Below are 18,351 nucleotides of genomic sequence, written 5' to 3'. Positions count from 1 at the left end.
ATGCACACGGCGCAGGCGCAAGAATAAGGCCGATGGATGAGATGGAGACTGGCAATCTAGAGATGGGCGGGCTTGACGGACGAGTGGGGCGGAATACAGGGTGAGTGGACGGAGCCTCTAGGTGCTGAAAATACCCCCCATAGCACCTAGAGGCTCATTTGCATAGCAATAAAAGTTGTTTTTTTAGTGTAACGGCTGCACACAAAGATCTTAGAATAGAATGGTTAGGTAGAGAAGACACTATTAGATCGCTAGTGTCTGACAGCTAATTAGGTCCAAATGAGGTGGTAGAAACCCTTTAACCCCTTAAGGACTCAGCCCTATTTCACCTTAAGGACTTGGCAGTTTTTTGCAAATCTGACCAGTGTCACTTTAAGTGCTGATAACTTTAAAACGCTTTGACTTATCCAGGCCATTCTGAGACTGTTTTTTTGTCACATATTGTACTTCATGACACTGGTAAAATGAAGTCAAAAAAATTATTTTTTTTGCATAAAAAAATACCTAATTTACCAAAAATTTTCAAAAATGTGAAAATTTCAAAGTTTCAGTTTCTCTACTTCTGTAATACATAGTAATACCCCCAAAAAATGTGATGACTTTACATTCCCCATATGTCTACTTCATGTTTGAATTATTTTGGGAATGATATTTTATTTTTTGGGGATGTTACAAGGCTTAGAAGTTTAGAAGCAAATCTTGAAATTTTTCAGAAATTTACAAAAACCCAATTTTTAGGGACCACTACAGATCTGAAGTCACTTTGCGAGGCTTATATAATAGAAACCACCCAAAAATAACCCCATTCTATAAACTACATCCCTCAAGGTATTCAAAACTGATTTTACAAACTTCGTTAACCCTTTAGGTGTTGCACAAGAGTTATTGGCAAATGGGGATGAAATTTGAGAATTTCATTTTTTTGCCTAATTTTCAATTTTAACCCATTTTTTCCAGTAAAAAAGCAAGGGTTAACAGCGAAACAAGACTGTATCTTTATTGCCTTAACTCTGCCGTTTACAGAAACACCCCATATGTGGCCGTAAACTACTGTACGGCCACACAGCGGGGCGTAGAGTGAAAGGTGCGCCGTTTGGTTTTTAGAAGGCAGATTTTGCTGGACTGGTTTATTTACACCATGTCCCATTTGAAGCCCCCCTGATGCACCCCTAGAGTAGAAACTCCATAAAAGAGACCCCATCTCAGAAACTAAACCCCTCAAGGTATTCAAAACTGATTTTACAAACTTTGTTAACCCTTTAGGTGTTGCGCAAGATTTAATGGAAAATAGAGATACAATTTCAAAATTTCATATTTTTGGCAGATTTTCCATTTTAATATTTTTTTTCCAGTTACAAAGCAAGGGTTAACAGCCAAAAAAAACTCATTATTTATTGCCCTGATTCTGTATTTTACAGAAACACCCCATATGTGGTCGTAAACTGCTGTACGAGCACACGGCAGGGCGCAGAAGGAAAGGAATGCCATACGGTTTTTGGAAGGCAGATTTTGCTGGACTGTTTTTTTTGACACCATGTCCCATTTGAAGCCCCCCTGATGCACCCCTAGAGTAGAAACTCCAAAAAAGTGACCCCATTTTAGAAACTACGGGATAGGGTGGCAGTTTTGTTGGTACTAGTTTAGGGTACATAGGATTTTTGGTTGCTCTATATTACACTTTTTGTGCGTCAAGGTAACAAGAAATAGTTTTTTTTTTTTGTTATTTACAACATTCATCTGACAGGTTAGATCATGTGGTAATTTTATAGAGCAGGTTGTCACGGACGCGGCGATACTTAATATGTATACAATTTTTTTTATTTATGTAAGTTTTAAACAATGATTTCATTTTTAAAACAAAAAATGTTTTAGTGTCTCCATAGTCTAAGAGCCATAGTTTTTTCAGTTTTTGGGCGATTATCTTAAGTAGGGTCTCATTTTTTGCGGGATGAGATGACGGTTTGATTGGAACTATTTTGGGGTGCATATGACTTTTTGATAGCTTGCTATTACACTTTTTGTGACGTAAGATGACAAAAAATAGCTTTATTTTACACCGTTTTTTTTTTTTTTTTTTACGGTGGTCATCTGAGGGGTTAGCTCATGTGATATTTTTATAGAGCCGGTCGATACGGACGTGGAGATACCTAATATGTATACTTTTTTTTATTTATGTAAGCTTTACACAATGATTTCATTTTTGAAACAAAAAAAATCATGCTTTAGTGTTTCCATAGTCTAAGAGCCATAGTTTTTTCAGTTTTTGGGAGATTATCTTGGTTAGGGTATGATTTTTGCGGGATAAAATGACGGTTTGATTGTTACAATTTTGGCGTACATGCGACTTTTTTGATCACTTTTATTACCTTTTTTGGGAAGTAAGGTGGGCAAAATTTCTATTTCATCATAGTTTTTTATTTTTTATTTTTAAAGTGTTCACCGTTCGGGTAAAGTAACATGACCGTTTTATAAATCAGGTCGTTACGGACGCGACGATACCAAACATGTGTAGGGAATTTTTATTTTTTTATTTTTAATCAGTGATAAATGTGTTTTTTGATTTTTACTTTTTTTTCACTTTTTTTTACTTTTTATTTTACCCAGACCCACTTGGTTCTTGAAGATCCAGTGGGTCTGATGTCTGTATATTACAGTACAGTACAATATATATTGTACTGTACTGTATTTTACTTACACTTTGTCTGAACAGATCTATGCCTTTATCACAGATCTGTTCAGCACCATGGACAGCAGGATGCCTGAGAAGGCGTCCTGTTGCCATGGGAACCTTCCCCGTCTGCTCAGTAGTGGTCAGAACTGCGCAGACGGGGAAGGGTAAGGACTGGGGCTCCCTCCCTCTGTCACCCCATCCTGTCGGGGGGGCTGCAAAGGCACAGCAGCCCCCCGATGGGAGAGGGAGGGAGCTCCCGATTGTTAACCTGTGCTTTCCATACCGCGGTCCGTATGGACCGCGGTATGGAAAGGGTTAAACGGCTGACATCGCATCACAGATGTCAGCCGTTTATACCAAGGTGTCAGCAATGTGCTGACACCCTGGTATACCACTGTACACCAACGATTATTGAAGGGGAGGCGGGCGGGGGATCGCGATCCTGCCTGCCGCACCGCCAGCCTCCCGCACCGCCCGCACCGCCTTCAACATCCCCCCTGCACCTCCCGCCACCATAATATCATTCAGGGGTGCAGGGGGGTTGACACATATATGTTTTAGGCATATAAAAGTTTCTGATCGACCGCGGGGATCAGAAACTGCAGAAAGCGCAGCAAGCCGCAGGTCTGAATTGACCTGCGGTTTGCTGTGATCGCCTTCATGGGGGGGTCACGGGACCCCCCCGCGCATTTAGCCGAGGTGCCTGCTCAATGATTTGAGCAGGCACCATGTTCCGATCACCGCCGGCTGGGCGGCAGTGATCGGAACAACACATGACGTACCGGTACGTCATGGGTCCTTAAGGACTCGGGAAACATGCCGTACCGGTACGTCATGCGTCCCTAAGGGGTTAAGCTAGAAATACAGCAATAATTTTCTGGGTTTTAAAAAAGACTCTTTTTGCGCAAAATACAAAATTTTACAGCCCTTGCTGCATCTGTCAGTGTGAAATTCAAGCGTTATATACTGATGTCATATTCTGTGTAATTTTGCAGCGTTTGCTGCATCTGTCATTGTTAGATACACGCGTTAGATACTGGCGTTCTATTCTGTTATTGAAAAAAAAAAAACCCATTTTGGGCAAAAAACTAATTTTGCAGCCTTTGCTGCATCTGTCATTGTGAGATACACGCATTAGATACTGGTGTTCTATTCTGTTATTAAAAAAGACACCCAATTTGGGCAAAAAGCTAAATTTGCAGCCTTTGATGCATCTGTCAGTGTGAGATACATGCATTAGATACTGCTGTTCTATTCTGTTATTAAAAAAACACCTATTTTGGGCAAAAAAAGTAATTTTGCAGCCTTTGCTGCATCTGTCAGTGTGAGATACATGCGTTAGATACTGTTGTTCTATTCTGTTATTAAAAAAACACCCATTTTGGGCAAGATCCTAAAATTGAGAAATATGACTGTGGCGGAACCCGCCTCCCCACTAGGCATTGGAGAGGCCTGGTTGCCCGCCTCCTACCTGCTGACTATGGCCCCTGATAAATTGGTACGTTTGAATGCAATATTTGGGCATGTGGTCTTTTATATTGCTGCTACTGGCCCTTTAATGGCCATCCGTGGACATATTATGACTTTTAGGAACAATGCCCTTTAAGACTGTGTAGCAGATTGCATTCGGGCTGTCTTTAATATTATGTATGTTATTGTGGGTTTGGTTGGATCGTATTGCTGTGTATTGTAAACTGTATATATTTTGCTCTTACTGTGATGTTTACTGTATTGGAGGCATTGCTTTTCTGTGCCTCTTCTTTTTCCTGTCCCATTGTTTCTCCAGCAATGTGTTGTCGCAGGGACACCAGTTTAAACCAGCTGCTCTGTCCCTCCTCCATCTCCCATCAGCTCGTGCTATTGTCTGGCCCCCACCCTTCCTTGTACCAGAGTCCTCTAGGTGCCCTATTGTATGTAAATGAGGCTGTTGGGGAGTTTAAAGTAGGTGTGCTGTGTCTAAATAAAGTTCAGTTCCTGTTTTAACCCTCAAGGTAAAGTGTCGTCTCATTCTTGGGGGAGGATTTATTGCATGCTGTCCCAGTTTGACTGCTAGGAGTGTAAACCTATTTGTATGGTTTCCTATTCAACTGCCTACAGCATTCATATGCTTCAAGAGGATTTATATGCTGCTTCGGTTCGGTGATTGTGGTGTCTGCCAGAGTGCTTGGAAACCTCAGGAAAACGCTAGGCGCATCCGTCAACGGAGGTACCCAGTCGGGGTGCCAGGTGATCTGTTACATTGGTGGCAAGCAGTGGGATGGCGTCCTGGTGTGAGAGGAACAACACCCTGGAGACACAGGAATTATTATGGAGCGGCATAGAACCAGCGAGTCCCTGGACAACACTCGAGGTAGAAAAGGAATGTAACCGGAGGTTACAGAACCTCTTGGCACCACTGGTCAAGCCAATAGGAGAGGCAACCAGGTTGGACTGCAGAGAGAGCGCCCAACAAGAGATGTGGGAAGAAACCCTAGAAGGTGTCCAGCGTTGGCGAGGTTAGCGTCTTCCCAGCAAGGAGGAGCGGTTACAAGCCAGAGTGGCCCTACGGATACCTATGCTGGGAGAACAAGCCCAGGAGGAATTGGTGAGGCAACTTAATTCACTGGCATGGAGGGAACTGGGTCTCGATGATGCATACCAAGCGCTACGTTGGTACGCGGTTCAGCGGGTTCCCGGAATGGCCAAATTTGACAAACCCGAGGGCAAGGATTATAATTGCCCTAGCTTATTATGGGGGGCCTTTGCAGAACCGGAATTTGGGAGTGCGGCAGAGGCACGGCTTTGGGACATATTTGACTACAGAGAGGCCGTGCTGGATCTCCCTATGGCCGAAGACCTAAGGCCAGACCTGATTGAACTGGCTGTCCAGGAATGGGAACTGGAGCAGGATTACCAGCACCTGGTCAGCTCCAGTCAGTCACCCTATACCATGCAAGTACCACCAGAGAAGTGGGAGATCGAACAGAATTATGCGGACTTATATGATCAAGTGACACCGCCTGTCTCTAACCCGATGGGGCTTATGGACTGTACACCATTGGGAGCGTGGAGTTTCGTTCCCCCTCCCCAACAACTAAGCCCGTCATCAGGAGACCTGCATTCGGTACCTCCTACTCCCCAACCAGCCCCAGAAATGAGGGACCTTATCGACTGGTCCTGGGAAGACCCACAGATGGCAGGTGGAGATGGGACGGAGATCTCTCTACCGGCCCACAGGGGTACTGGGCAGCCGGCCCAGATCTCCAACTCCAGATGGGGGTAATACAGGGAGAGAAGTGTGTCGTCCTTCCTTCCCAGCGGCAGAGTGCTTTACAGGGAGGGGAGACAGCCGGTCTCACTCCCCAGCGGCAGTGTGAACTACAGGGAGTGGAGACAGCCGGTCTCACTCCACAGTGGCAGTGTGCTTTACAGGGAGGGGAGACAGTCGGTCTCTCTCCCCAACAGCAGCAGTACCAGGAGGAGGAGGTAAGAAACCACTCCCCTCCACAGCCAACTCCAAACCAGGTACTGGGGTCAGTAGAGGAGTCGTTAGCCCCCTCTGGCCCCCTCCCAGCAGAAGAGCTGGCATCTGGGCAGAGCGCCGCTGGCCTCTGCCCTACTTGTCCCCTTACTACCAAGCAGGACCGTACTCCAGTCCCTCCAGCAGAAGAGCTGGCATCCGGGCAGAGCGCCGCTAGCCTCTGCTCCACCGACCCCCTTTTTACAGGACTGGCTTGTACCCCCTCTCCCCAGCGGCTGAAAGTGTGTAAGGGAGAGGAGTTTGTTACCCCTTCCCCCCAGCAACAGCTTTGTTCAACCAGGGGAGAGGGCACCCTGGTTACCTTCCCCCCAAGCCATGGATCTACAACTGGGCACAAGCGGCAGGGGGCCATAGGGACAACTACACCCTTTGAGAAAGGCCGGCTGACTATCAGAGCCCCAGACCGCCTGGAGGTCTGGAGTCTGGATAGTCTCAATGGGAAAGGGGAGAAATGTGGCGGAACCCGCCTCCCCACTGGGCATTGGAGAGGCCTGGCTGCCCGCCTCCTACCTGCTGACTATGGCCCCTGATAAATTGGTACGTTTTAATGCAATATTTGGGTGTGTGGTCTTTTATATTGCTGCTACTGGCCCTTTAATGGCCATCCGTGGACATATTATGACTTTTAGGAACAATGCCCTTTAAGACTGTGTAGCAGATTGCATTCGGGCTGTCTTTAATATTATGTATGTTATTGTGGGTTTGGTTGGATCGTATTGCTGTGTATTGTAAACTGTACAGGGAGTGCAGAATTATTAGGCAAGTTGTATTTTTGAGGATTAATTTTATTATTGAACAACAACCATGTTCTCAATGAACCCAAAAAACTCATTAATATCAAAGCTGAATATTTTTGGAAGTAGTTTTTAGTTTGTTTTTAGTTTTAGCTATTTTAGGGGGATATCTGTGTGTGCAGGTGACTATTACTGTGCATAATTATTAGGCAACTTAACAAAAAACAAATATATACCCATTTCAATTATTTATTTTTACCAGTGAAACCAATATAACATCTCAACATTCACAAATATACATTTCTGACATTCAAAAACAAAACAAAAACAAATCAGTGACCAATATAGCCACCTTCCTTTGCAAGGACACTCAAAAGCCTGCCATCCATGGATTCTGTCAGTGTTTTGATCTGTTCACGATCAACATTGTGTGCAGCAGCAACCACAGCCTCCCAGACACTGTTCAGAGAGGTGTACTGTTTTCCCTCCTTGTAAATCTCACATTTGATGATGGACCACAGGTTCTCAATGGGGTTCAGATCAGGTGAACAAGGAGACCATGTCATTAGATTTTCTTCTTTTATACCCTTTCTTGCCAGCCACGCTGTGGAGTACTTGGACGCGTGTGATGGAGCATTGTCCTGCATGAAAATCATGTTTTTCTTGAAGGATGCAGACTTCTTCCTGTACCACTGCTTGAAGAAGGTGTCTTCCAGAAACTGGCAGTAGGACTGGGAGTTGAGCTTGACTCCATCCTCAACCCGAAAAGGCCCCACAAGCTCATCTTTGATGATACCAGCCCAAACCAGTACTCCACCTCCACCTTGCTGGCGTCTGAGTCGGACTGGAGCTCTCTGCCCTTTACCAATCCAGCCACGGGCCCATCCATCTGGCCCATCAAGACTCACTCTCATTTCATCAGTCCATAAAACCTTAGAAAAATCAGTCTTGAGATATTTCTTGGCCCAGTCTTGACGTTTCAGCTTGTGTGTCTTGTTCAGTGGTGGTCGTCTTTCAGCCTTTCTTACCTTGGCCATGTCTCTGAGTATTGCACACCTTGTGCTTTTGGGCACTCCAGTGATGTTGCAGCTCTGAAATATGGCCAAACTGGTGGCAAGTGGCATCTTGGCAGCTGCACGCTTGACTTTTCTCAGTTCATGGGCAGTTATTTTGCGCCTTGGTTTTTCCACACGCTTCTTGCGACCCTGTTGACTATTTTGAATGAAACGCTTGATTGTTCGATGATCACGCTTCAGAAGCTTTGCAATTTTAAGAGTGCTGCATCCCTCTGCAAGATATCTCACTATTTTTGACTTTTCTGAGCCTGTCAAGTCCTTCTTTTGACCCATTTTGCCAAAGGAAAGGAAGTTGCCTAATAATTATGCACACCTAATATAGGGTGTTGATGTCATTAGACCACACCCCTTCTCATTACAGAGATGCACATCACCTAATATGCTTAATTGGTAGTAGGCTTTCGAGCCTATACAGCTTGGAGTAAGACAACATGCATAAAGAGGATGATGTGGTCAAAATACTCATTTGCCTAATAATTCTGCACTCCCTGTATATATCTTGCTCTTACTGTGATGTTTACTGTATTGGAGGCATTGCTTTTCTGTGCCTCTTCTTTTTCCTGTCCCATTGTTTCTCCAGCAATGTGTTGTCGCAGGGACACCAGTTTAAACCAGCTGCTCTGTCCCTCCTCCATCTCCCATCAGCTCGTGCTATTGTCTGGCCCCCACCCTTCCTTGTACCAGAGTCCTCTAGGTGCCCTATTGTATGTAAATGAGGCTGTTGGGGAGTTTAAAGTAGGTGTGCTGTGTCTAAATAAAGTTCAGTTTTAACCCTCAAGGTGAAGTGTCGTCTCATTCTTGGGGGAGGATTTATTGCATGCTGTCCCAGTTTGACTGCTAGGAGTGTAAACCTATTCGTATGGTTTCCTATTCAACTGCCTACAGCATTCATATGCTTCAAGAGGATTTATATGCTGCTTCGGTTCGGTGATTGTGGTGTCTGCCAGAGTGCTTGGAAACCTCAGGAAAACGCTAGGCGCATCCGTCAACGGAGGTACCCAGTCGGGGTGCCAGGTGATCCGTTACAATGACGAGAGCATCAAATAAGGGACGTGGCCCCGGTTGTGGTGCTGCTGGTGGAGCTCCTGTTTCAGGGAGAGGATGTGGTCGATCTGTGCCAGCTACACGCACAAGTAAAACACCTTCCTTAGGTGCTAATAGGTGACAGAACCTTCAGCGGTATTTGGTCGGGCCTAATGCGGCTCTACGAATAGTGAGGCCAGAACAAGTACAAGCGATAGTTGATTGGGTTGCTGACAGTGCCTCCAGTTCCTTTACATTGTCTCCCACCCAGTCTCCTGCTGAAAGATCAGAGTTGGCACCTGGAGCCGATGTCCATCAGTCTTTCACTTCACCCCCTTGCAAATCAGCCAAGCAGTCTGAGCCCCAAGTCACGCAGCAGTCTTCTGCTTTTTGATGACTCTGTTAGCAGGGTTTCCCAGGGCCATCCACCTAGCCCTGCCCCAGAAGTGGAAGAGATTCAGTGCACCAATGCACAACCACTTATGTTTCAAGATGAGTACATGGGAGGACCACCGCAGCCTATGTGTGCACAGCCTAAACTTACTGAATGACGGGTCTTCCCCCTTCAACTTCTGGGTCTCCAAATTGGGCACATGGCCTGAGCCTGCCCTTTACGCCTTGCATGTGCTGGCCTGCACTGCAGCCAATGTATTGTCTGAACGTGTGTTTAGCACGGCAGGGGGCGTAATCACAGACAAGCGCAGCCACCTGTCTACTGCCAATGTGGACAAGCTCACGTTCATTAAAATGAACCAGGCATGGATTCCACGGGACTTGTCCGTACCTTGTGTAGAATAAACATGTATACCGGCCTTAACCAGCCATTGTTATAATACAGCGCAATTGCTCATTGTTGTATTTTTGGATATTTCCCACTCTTTTGGAGTGTACCCTAATTTAAAAAATAAAAATAAAAACATTAAAACCAAAAACCATTTTTGGCTACCTCGTCCTCCTCCACCGCCACTTCCACCTACACCGCTACGTCCACCGCCTCCTCAAACTCCTACTCCATATGGATCTCCACCTCATAAATCAAGTTTATTTTTTTTAATTTGTACGTATTTTATTTTATGTCATTTCACAAATTTGTCTGTTTCATTTTCGGGTGAAATGCACCAATTTTTGGTTGTGATATACCACTGCTGTACCTAGTGAACAGGTAAAAACATTTCACAAATTTGTCTGTTACATTTTCAGGTGAAATTCACCAATTTTTGGGTGTGATATACCCTTGCTGTACCTAGTAGACAAGTAAAAAATTTCACAAATTTGTCTGTTACATATTCGGATGAAATTCACCAATTTTTGGGTGTGATATACCACTGCTATACCCAGTAGACAGGTAAAAACATTTCACTAATTTGTCTGTTACATTCTCGGGTGAAATTCACAAATTTTTGTCTGTGATATACCCCTGCTATAACTAGTAGACAGGTAAAAACATTTCACTAATTTGTCACATTCTACCATTTTTGCCGTGATTAAACCCCTGCTCTGCATAGGTGATAGGGACATAAATTTTAAAAAAATCGTCACTTACATTGTCAGGTGACATTTTACCAATTTTGCCGTATACAAACCCCTGCTCTGCATGGGTGACAGGGAATTCAATTTCAAAAATTCTTCTTTAATTGATGCGCGCCCCCTCCTTTTATTCAATGCTTAAACTTTAACAACTTGTCCCACATTTGCACTAATTTGTCCCACTTTTCTGCTCGATCATATTTAATTTCAAACAATTAACCTCCCTTGGATGTGGTCTTGCTTTCTCACGCTCCCTCTCCGGCGTGGAACCCTGATTCTCCACTAACCGTGATAAACATGGCAGGTGCAGAAAAGAACACCAAAAGTTTATAGAGCAGACATCCAATTGGATTGTGGACATCACGGGGATGTGCGAAATGGTGGAGCAGTATGTGTGCACATGCTTTCACGTACTGACTGATGGGTCTGCCCCCTGCAACTTCTGGGTCTCCAAATTGGGCACATGGCCTGAGCTTGCCATTTACGCCTTGAAGGTGATGGCCTGCCCTGCAACCAGTGTATTGTCTGAACGTTTGTTTAGCACGGCTGGAGGGGGTTATCACAGGTTATATTTCCCAATGTTTTGGGGTGTACCCTAATAAGAAAAAAATGAAAACCAAAAACCATTGTAGGCTATCTCCTCCTCCTCTACCGCTGCTTCCACCTACACCGCCACATCCACTGCCTCCTCAACCTCCTACTCCATATGGACCTCGTCCTCCTAGATCAAGATTATTATTTTTTATTTTTACGTATTTTATGTTATTTTAAGTAATTTCCCTATCCACATTTGTTTGCAGAGCTCTTGCATGCTCTTAACCACATTTTGCTGGCATTTGCAGCCCTCTAGCCCTTTCCATGACATTTTTAGAGCCGAACTCAAAAAAATTTGTGAAGTTTGGCCTATCCCGTTGAACCCGAACATCCAGGTGTCCGCTCAACTCTATCCAATACCTATAATGACCCCCAGAATTCCCGGGTCCCTCCTCTAGAGGATACTTACCTGTTTTTCGGCACCCGCGTACCTCTGCATCCCTGCATGGCCACCGCTGCATTTCCCCATTGCACGGGTCAAGACATCCAGCAATGGGTAGTGCAGGCAATAGCAGCCCGCGACGGTGACCGGCAGCCCTGCAAGGATCCAGAGGGAAACAGGTGCCGGGGAGCAGGTAAGTATGCTCTAGAGGAGGGGCCAGAAACAATGATTCTGTATATAGCGATCCCTCGTCCTCATACAGTGCAGGAGATCACTGCATGTAAATGTAGCGGTCTCCTTCAATGAACGAGCAGCCGATAGTCTGTAAGGAACAGTTCTTTTCTGACAATCGGTGACTCCATTGTCCCGTCTAAACCCGCCATTACCAATGTGCTATCTTAAGAATGCGTTGCATGCTTGATCTGCTATCTCTTGTCTCAAGTTCACATTGTTAGACGGACTTTTGTGGCGAGTGTGTAAACTCTTCCAACATCATATTCGAAGAAGCAGGACTTGTTGCTGGGCTATGCCTCCCAGACAGTGACATAGTTAATACAGTTAAAAAAAGGCATAACTACAATAACTTCAATGAAATACGAGGCCAGGTCTCTCTCAGACCATGTACCTCTCTCCATTAAGTTATATATGGCTCACTACAAAGATATGGTAAGACCCCAATTTAGATTAACCCCTTAGGGACACAGCCCTATTTCACCTTAAGGACCAGGCCATTTTTTGCAAATCTGACCAGTGTCACTTTAAGTGGTGATAACTTTAAAACACTTTGACTTATCCAGGCCATTCTGAGATTGTTTTTTCGTCACATATTTAACTTCATGACACTGCTAAAATGGGGTCAAAAAAGTTAATTTCTTTTCATAAAAAAATACAAAATTTACCAAAAATTTTGAAAAATTAGCAAATTTCTAAGTTTCAGTTTCTCTACTTCTGTAATACATAGTAATACCCCCAAAAATTGTGATGACTTTACATTCCCCATATGTATACTTCATGTTTGTATCATTTTAAGAATGATATTTTATTTTCTGGGGATGTTACATAGCTTAGAAGTTTAGAAGCAAATTTTGAAATCTTTCAGAAATTTTCCAAATCCCACTTTTTATGGACCAGTTCAGGTCTGAAGTCACTTTGTGAGGCTCACATAATAGAAACCACCCAAAAATGACCCCATTCTAGAAACTACACCCCTCAAGGTATTCAAAACTGATTTTACAAACCTCATTAACCCTTTAGGTGTTCCACAAGAGTTAATGGCAAATGGTGATAAAATTTCAGAATTTTGATTTTTAGACAAATTGTTCATTTTAATCCATTTTTTCCAGTAACAAAGCAAGGGTTAACAGCCAAACAAAATGCTGTATTTATTGCCCTGATTCTGTAGTTTGCAGAAACACCCCATATGTGGCCGTAAACTACTGTACGGGCACACAGTAGGGCATAGAGGGAAAGGTGCGCATATATGGTTTTTGGAAGCCAGATTTTGCTGGACTGGTTTTTTGACACCATGTCCCATTTGAAGCCCTCCTGATGCACCCCTAGAGTAGAAACTCCAAAAAAGTGACCCCATTTTAGAAACTAATGGATAGGGTGGCAGTTTTGTTGGTACTAGTTTAGGGTACATATGATTTTTGGTTGCTCTATATTACACTTTTTGTGCGGCAAGGTAACAAGAAATAGCTTTTCTGGCTCAGTTTTTTTTTGTTATTTACAAAATTCATCTGACAGGTTAGATCATGTGGTAATTTTATAGAGAAGGTTGTCACGGACGCGGCGATACCTAATATGTATTAAAAAAAAAATTTATGTAAGTTTTACACAATGATTTCATTTTTGAAACAAAAAAAATGTTTTAGTGTATCCAAAGTCTAAGAGCCATAGTTTTTTCAGTTTTGGGGCGATTATCTTAAGTAGGGTCTAATTTTTTGTGGGATGGGATGACGGTTTGATTGGAACTATTTTGGGGTGCATATGACTTTTTGATCGCTTGCTATTTCACTTTTTGTGACGTAAGATGACAAAAAATTGCTTTTTTTACACCGTTTTTATTTTTGTTTTTTTACAGTGGTCACCTGGGGGGTTAGGTCATGTGATATTTTTATAGAGCCGGTCGATACGGACGCGGCAATACCTAATATGTATACTTTTTTTATTTATCTAAGTTTTACACAATGATTTCATTTTTGAAACAAAAAAAAATCATGTTTTAGTGTTTCCATAGTCTAAGAGCCATAGTTTTTTCAGTTTTTGGGAGATTATCTTGGGTAGGGTATGATTTTTGCGGGATGAGATGACGGTTTGATTGTTACAATTTTGGCGTACATGCAACTTTTTTGATCACTTTTATTACCTTTTTTGGGAAGTAAGGTGGGCAAAATTTCTATTTTCTCATAGTTTTTATTTTTTTATTTTTATGGCGTTCACCGTGCAGGGAAAGTAACATGTCCGTTTTATAGATCAGGTCGTTACGGACGCGGCGATACCTAATATGTTTAGTGTATTTTATTTTTTTATTCAGTGATAAATGTGTTTTTTTAATCTTTATGTTTTTAACTTTTTTTTACATTTTTTTGACCCAGACCCACTTGGTTCTTGAAGATCCAGTAGGTCTGATGTCTGTATAATACAGTACAGTACACTATATAGCGTATTGTTCTGTATTTTACTTACACTTTGTCTGAACAGATCTATGCCTTTAGCACAGATCTGTTAAGCACCATGGACAGCAGGATGCCTGAGAAGGCGTCCTGTTGCCATGGGAACCTTCCCCGTTTGCTCAGTTGTGGCCACAACTGCGCAGACGGGGAAGGGTAAGGAGGGGGGCTCCCTCCCTCTGTGACCCCATCCTGTCTGGGGGCTGCAAAGGCACAGCATCCCCCGATGGGAGAGGGAGGGAGCTCCCGACTGTTAACCTCTGCTCTTCCATACAGCGGTCCATACGGACCGCTGTATGGAAAGGGTTAAATGGCTGACATCACAGCACAGATGTCAGCCGTTTATACCAGAGTGTCAGCAATGTGCTGACACTCTGGTATAACCACTGGCCACCAATGATTATTCAAGAGGAGGCGGACGGGGGATCGCGATCCCGCCTGCCGCACCGCCCGCCTCCCGCACCGCCCTCAACCCCAACCTGCACCACCCGCCACCATAAAATTACTCAGGGGTGCAGGGGGGGTGAAAATCTATATTTTGGGCATGTTAAAGTTTCTGATCCCTGCGGTCAGGGACCGCGGGGATCAGAAACTGCAGAAAACGCAGCAAACCGCAGGTCTGAATTGACCTGCGGTTTGCTGCGATCGCCGAGACGGGGGGGGGGGGTCACGGGACCCCCCGCGCATTTATCTGAGGTGCCTGCTCAATGATTTGAGCAGGCACCTTGTTCCGATCACCGCCCGCCGGGCGGCAGTGATCAGGACAACACATGTAGTACCGGTACGTCATGTGTCCTTAAGGACTAGGGAAACATGCCGTATCGGTACGTCATGTGTCCTTAAGGGGTTAAATCCTTATTGGATGTTGTTAATGGATAATCATGAACTAATACAACAGGAAATAGTGCATTTTGGGGAGATTCAGCTAAGACCCAAGTAGTATTGGATGCATTCAAGGACTTTATGAGGGGGATTTTTGTTAGTAATATTTCAAATTTTAGGAAAGGGTATAGTACTAAGGAGAAGGCGTTAAAAGAAGCAGCGACATCAGCCATGAATGATTTTTCTAGTAATAAGAAAAATAGAAATAGAAAATAGAAATAGAAAAGCTATGCAGAATGCAAGTCAATAATATTCAGATTTTCTGCTTGATAAGGCCCAGCAGAGGCTATTTTTCAAGGGTCAGAAATACTTTACGGAATCATGTCGCCCACCAGGGAAAACTTCTGTAAAGGGTGATTTCCAAACAAGATTAAAAAAAACAGATAGGTAGCATCCATTTAGTAGATGGTAGAATAGTTAAGGATCAAGAGTCTATTAAGGGGGTTATCCTGAATTATTTTTCAGATTTATTTAAAACAGATTCCTATATTACTGATGAAATGATGGATTCCTATCTAGATGCTATTTATTTTCCAGTTCTTACAGATATTCAGAGGGAATCGCTTGAGGTAGATTTTTCTATACTAAAAGTAGAGGCGGCAATTAACGCACGCTCCGGTAACTCCTCCCCTGGGTTAGATGGATTTCCATATGAATTTTACCGTAGATATCGGAAGGTTATTCTCCCTAGTCTACTCTTGATAGAGCTGATAGAGTCTCCCTGGTCAAAATAGTGATTTTGCTCCAGCTCCTCTATATCCTTAGGAATTTGCCTATATAGATAGAGGATACGTTTTTTAAGCTTATCGAGAGAACTATTAATGATTTGTTGTGGGGAAGAAAAAGGGTAAGGCTTAAATTGGAATATTTATATAAGCCCTTGGATCAGGGAGGCTTGAATCTTCCCTACTTCAAGGGTTATTTTATAGCCGCTCAACTGTAGTTATACTGTGAATGAAAAAAGAGTGTATTGTGTACTACGCTGGTCTGGTGAGGAAATCCCTGTATAACAACATATTTACATTATTGGAAACAAAGCAGATGACTAATATGCAACAGGAGTATAGAGAGGCCAAAAAAAATATTATCTAAGTCATAGGACACTATTAGAGGATGGTTGTGAATAACAGTGTCTCTTTAGTGCAGTCACCTCTGGTACAATTTTCAACTACAGGCCTTATAAAATAGCTGAGGACCAATATTGGCAACAAAATTATATTTTATATGTAGCACAAGTGGTGAAGAATGGAGAGATGCTCTCATTCTCAGCGTTAGCACAAACTGAGAATATCGGTGGCTTGTCCTGGTTTAGATATTTTCTATTGTGTTCGGCACTTTCTAGTGTTAAAAATAAATCACTGTTTGAGATAGATATTTCTACTTCCTTAAATGATTTTTTGGGGAATTTAGAGCACAGGGTTAAGATTGCACATTTGTATACATTTTTACTTAACCACCTCCGGACCGCTGTACGCAGATTCGCGTTCCGGAGGTGGCAGCGCTGCGCACAGTCACGCATATACGCGTCATCTCGCGAGACGCGAGATTTCGCTCCAAGCCGGCCCGCGCATGCGCATCGCGGGCCGGCAAAAGTTAAAGAACAAGTTCGTCACCAGCCTGCCAGCAATGATCATTGGCTGGCAGGCTGGCGATTTTAAAAAAATCAAATCACAAGCCATATAACAGATCATATTAGTAAATATGATCTGTTATATGGCTTCTCTGCTCCTCTGCTGGTCCTTTTCGTCGGTTGGATCCAGCAGAGAAGCAGACATCACTGTGAGTACACCAAACACTTCACTGTAGCCCCTGATCACCCCCCTGCACCCCAATTAACCCTTTGATCACCCCTTTGATCGCCCCTGTCAATCACCAGTGAAAGGAAAAAAAGTGATCAGTGTAAACTGTCACTTTTTTTTTTTCACTAGTATTGGCTGTTAGGTTTTAGGGATAGTTTAGGCCCCTTGGTTAGGTAGTTAGCGTCAGTTAGCGCCCACCCCACCGCACCGCAGTCACTTTTATTCGCTGAATAGCGTATCGCTAATCAGCATTTGTACTTTTATAGTATCTGTAAGTGATCAAAACTGATCACGGTCAGATCTATAATAGTATTAGTGTCACTTTAGTTCGCCCTCCACCCAAAACGCAGTGTTTGCCCGATCAGGCCTGATCGGTCGCCCACACGTGCGTTCACCCACGCCCGCCCCACCGCAGTGACAAAAAATAATTTTTTTTTGATCACTGCACATTCATTTTACACGCACTGCGGCGATAAAAAAATCAGTTTTGATATTTTTTATCAACCGCAGCGGCCTCTGGTACTTCGCTAGCCTCCCCTTTGTAAGACAGGTTTGCTTTTTTTCTTGGGTAGTCTCAGGGAATACCCCTAAATTTAGTAGTCCAAAATGTCAAACAGGGGGTATTCTTCTGAAGAGGCCTACAGGATTCTGACCCAGTCGGATGAGGAGTGGGAACCCTCATCTGACGAATCTAGCGGGTCAGAATATGAACCTGTGGAAAGCAGTGGCTCTCTGACCCAAAGTTCGGACGAGGAGGTGGAGGTCCCTGGCAGCACCAGGCGTACCCGGCCCCGTGTCGCTAGACCACAGGTTATGCAGGATCCGCTTCAAGAGCAGCAGAGTGGGGCTGTCGCTGCCGGATCACGTGGTGAGGCATACACCAGCAGCGCAGCCCTCCCTGGACCTAGTACCAGCACTGCCGTACAACATGGTGACGTGGCGAGCACCAGAAGGGCAGTTGAAGCTGGTACGGTGGCACGTGCAGTAGTTACCCCGTCGCAGCCACCGCACAGACAGGCCCGTAGAGCCCCTAGAATCCCTGAGGTGCTGGCAAACCCTGATTGGCAGTCACCAACTTCAGCCGCACCTGTAGTTCCCCCTTTCACCGCCCAGTCTGGAGTTCGGGTTGAGACGGCTCAAATCGGTTCGGCCCTGGGATTTTTTGAGCTGTTCTTGACTGCGGAGCTCTTGGACTTAGTCGTGGCAGAGACCAACCAGTATGCCACACAATTTATATCCGCCAACCCGGGAAGCTTTTATGCCCAGCCTTTCCGGTGGAAACCAGTCCAAGTTTCCGAAATTAAATTTTTTTTGGGCCTGACAAAAAAGCATGAATTGCGGTCATATTGGTCAACGCACCCGATTCATCACATGCCCATGTTCTCTGCTGCTATGTCCAGGGCACGATTTGAGGCCATCCTCCGTTTCCTGCATTTTAGCGACAACACCACCTCCCGTCCCAGAGGCCACC

The sequence above is a fragment of the Bufo bufo genome, chromosome 2, assembly GCF_905171765.1.
Source record: "Bufo bufo chromosome 2, aBufBuf1.1, whole genome shotgun sequence".
Classification (NCBI taxonomy): Eukaryota; Metazoa; Chordata; class Amphibia; order Anura; family Bufonidae; genus Bufo; species Bufo bufo.
The sequence above is the reverse complement of the archived record's forward strand: the minus strand, read 5'-3'. Positions refer to the sequence as shown.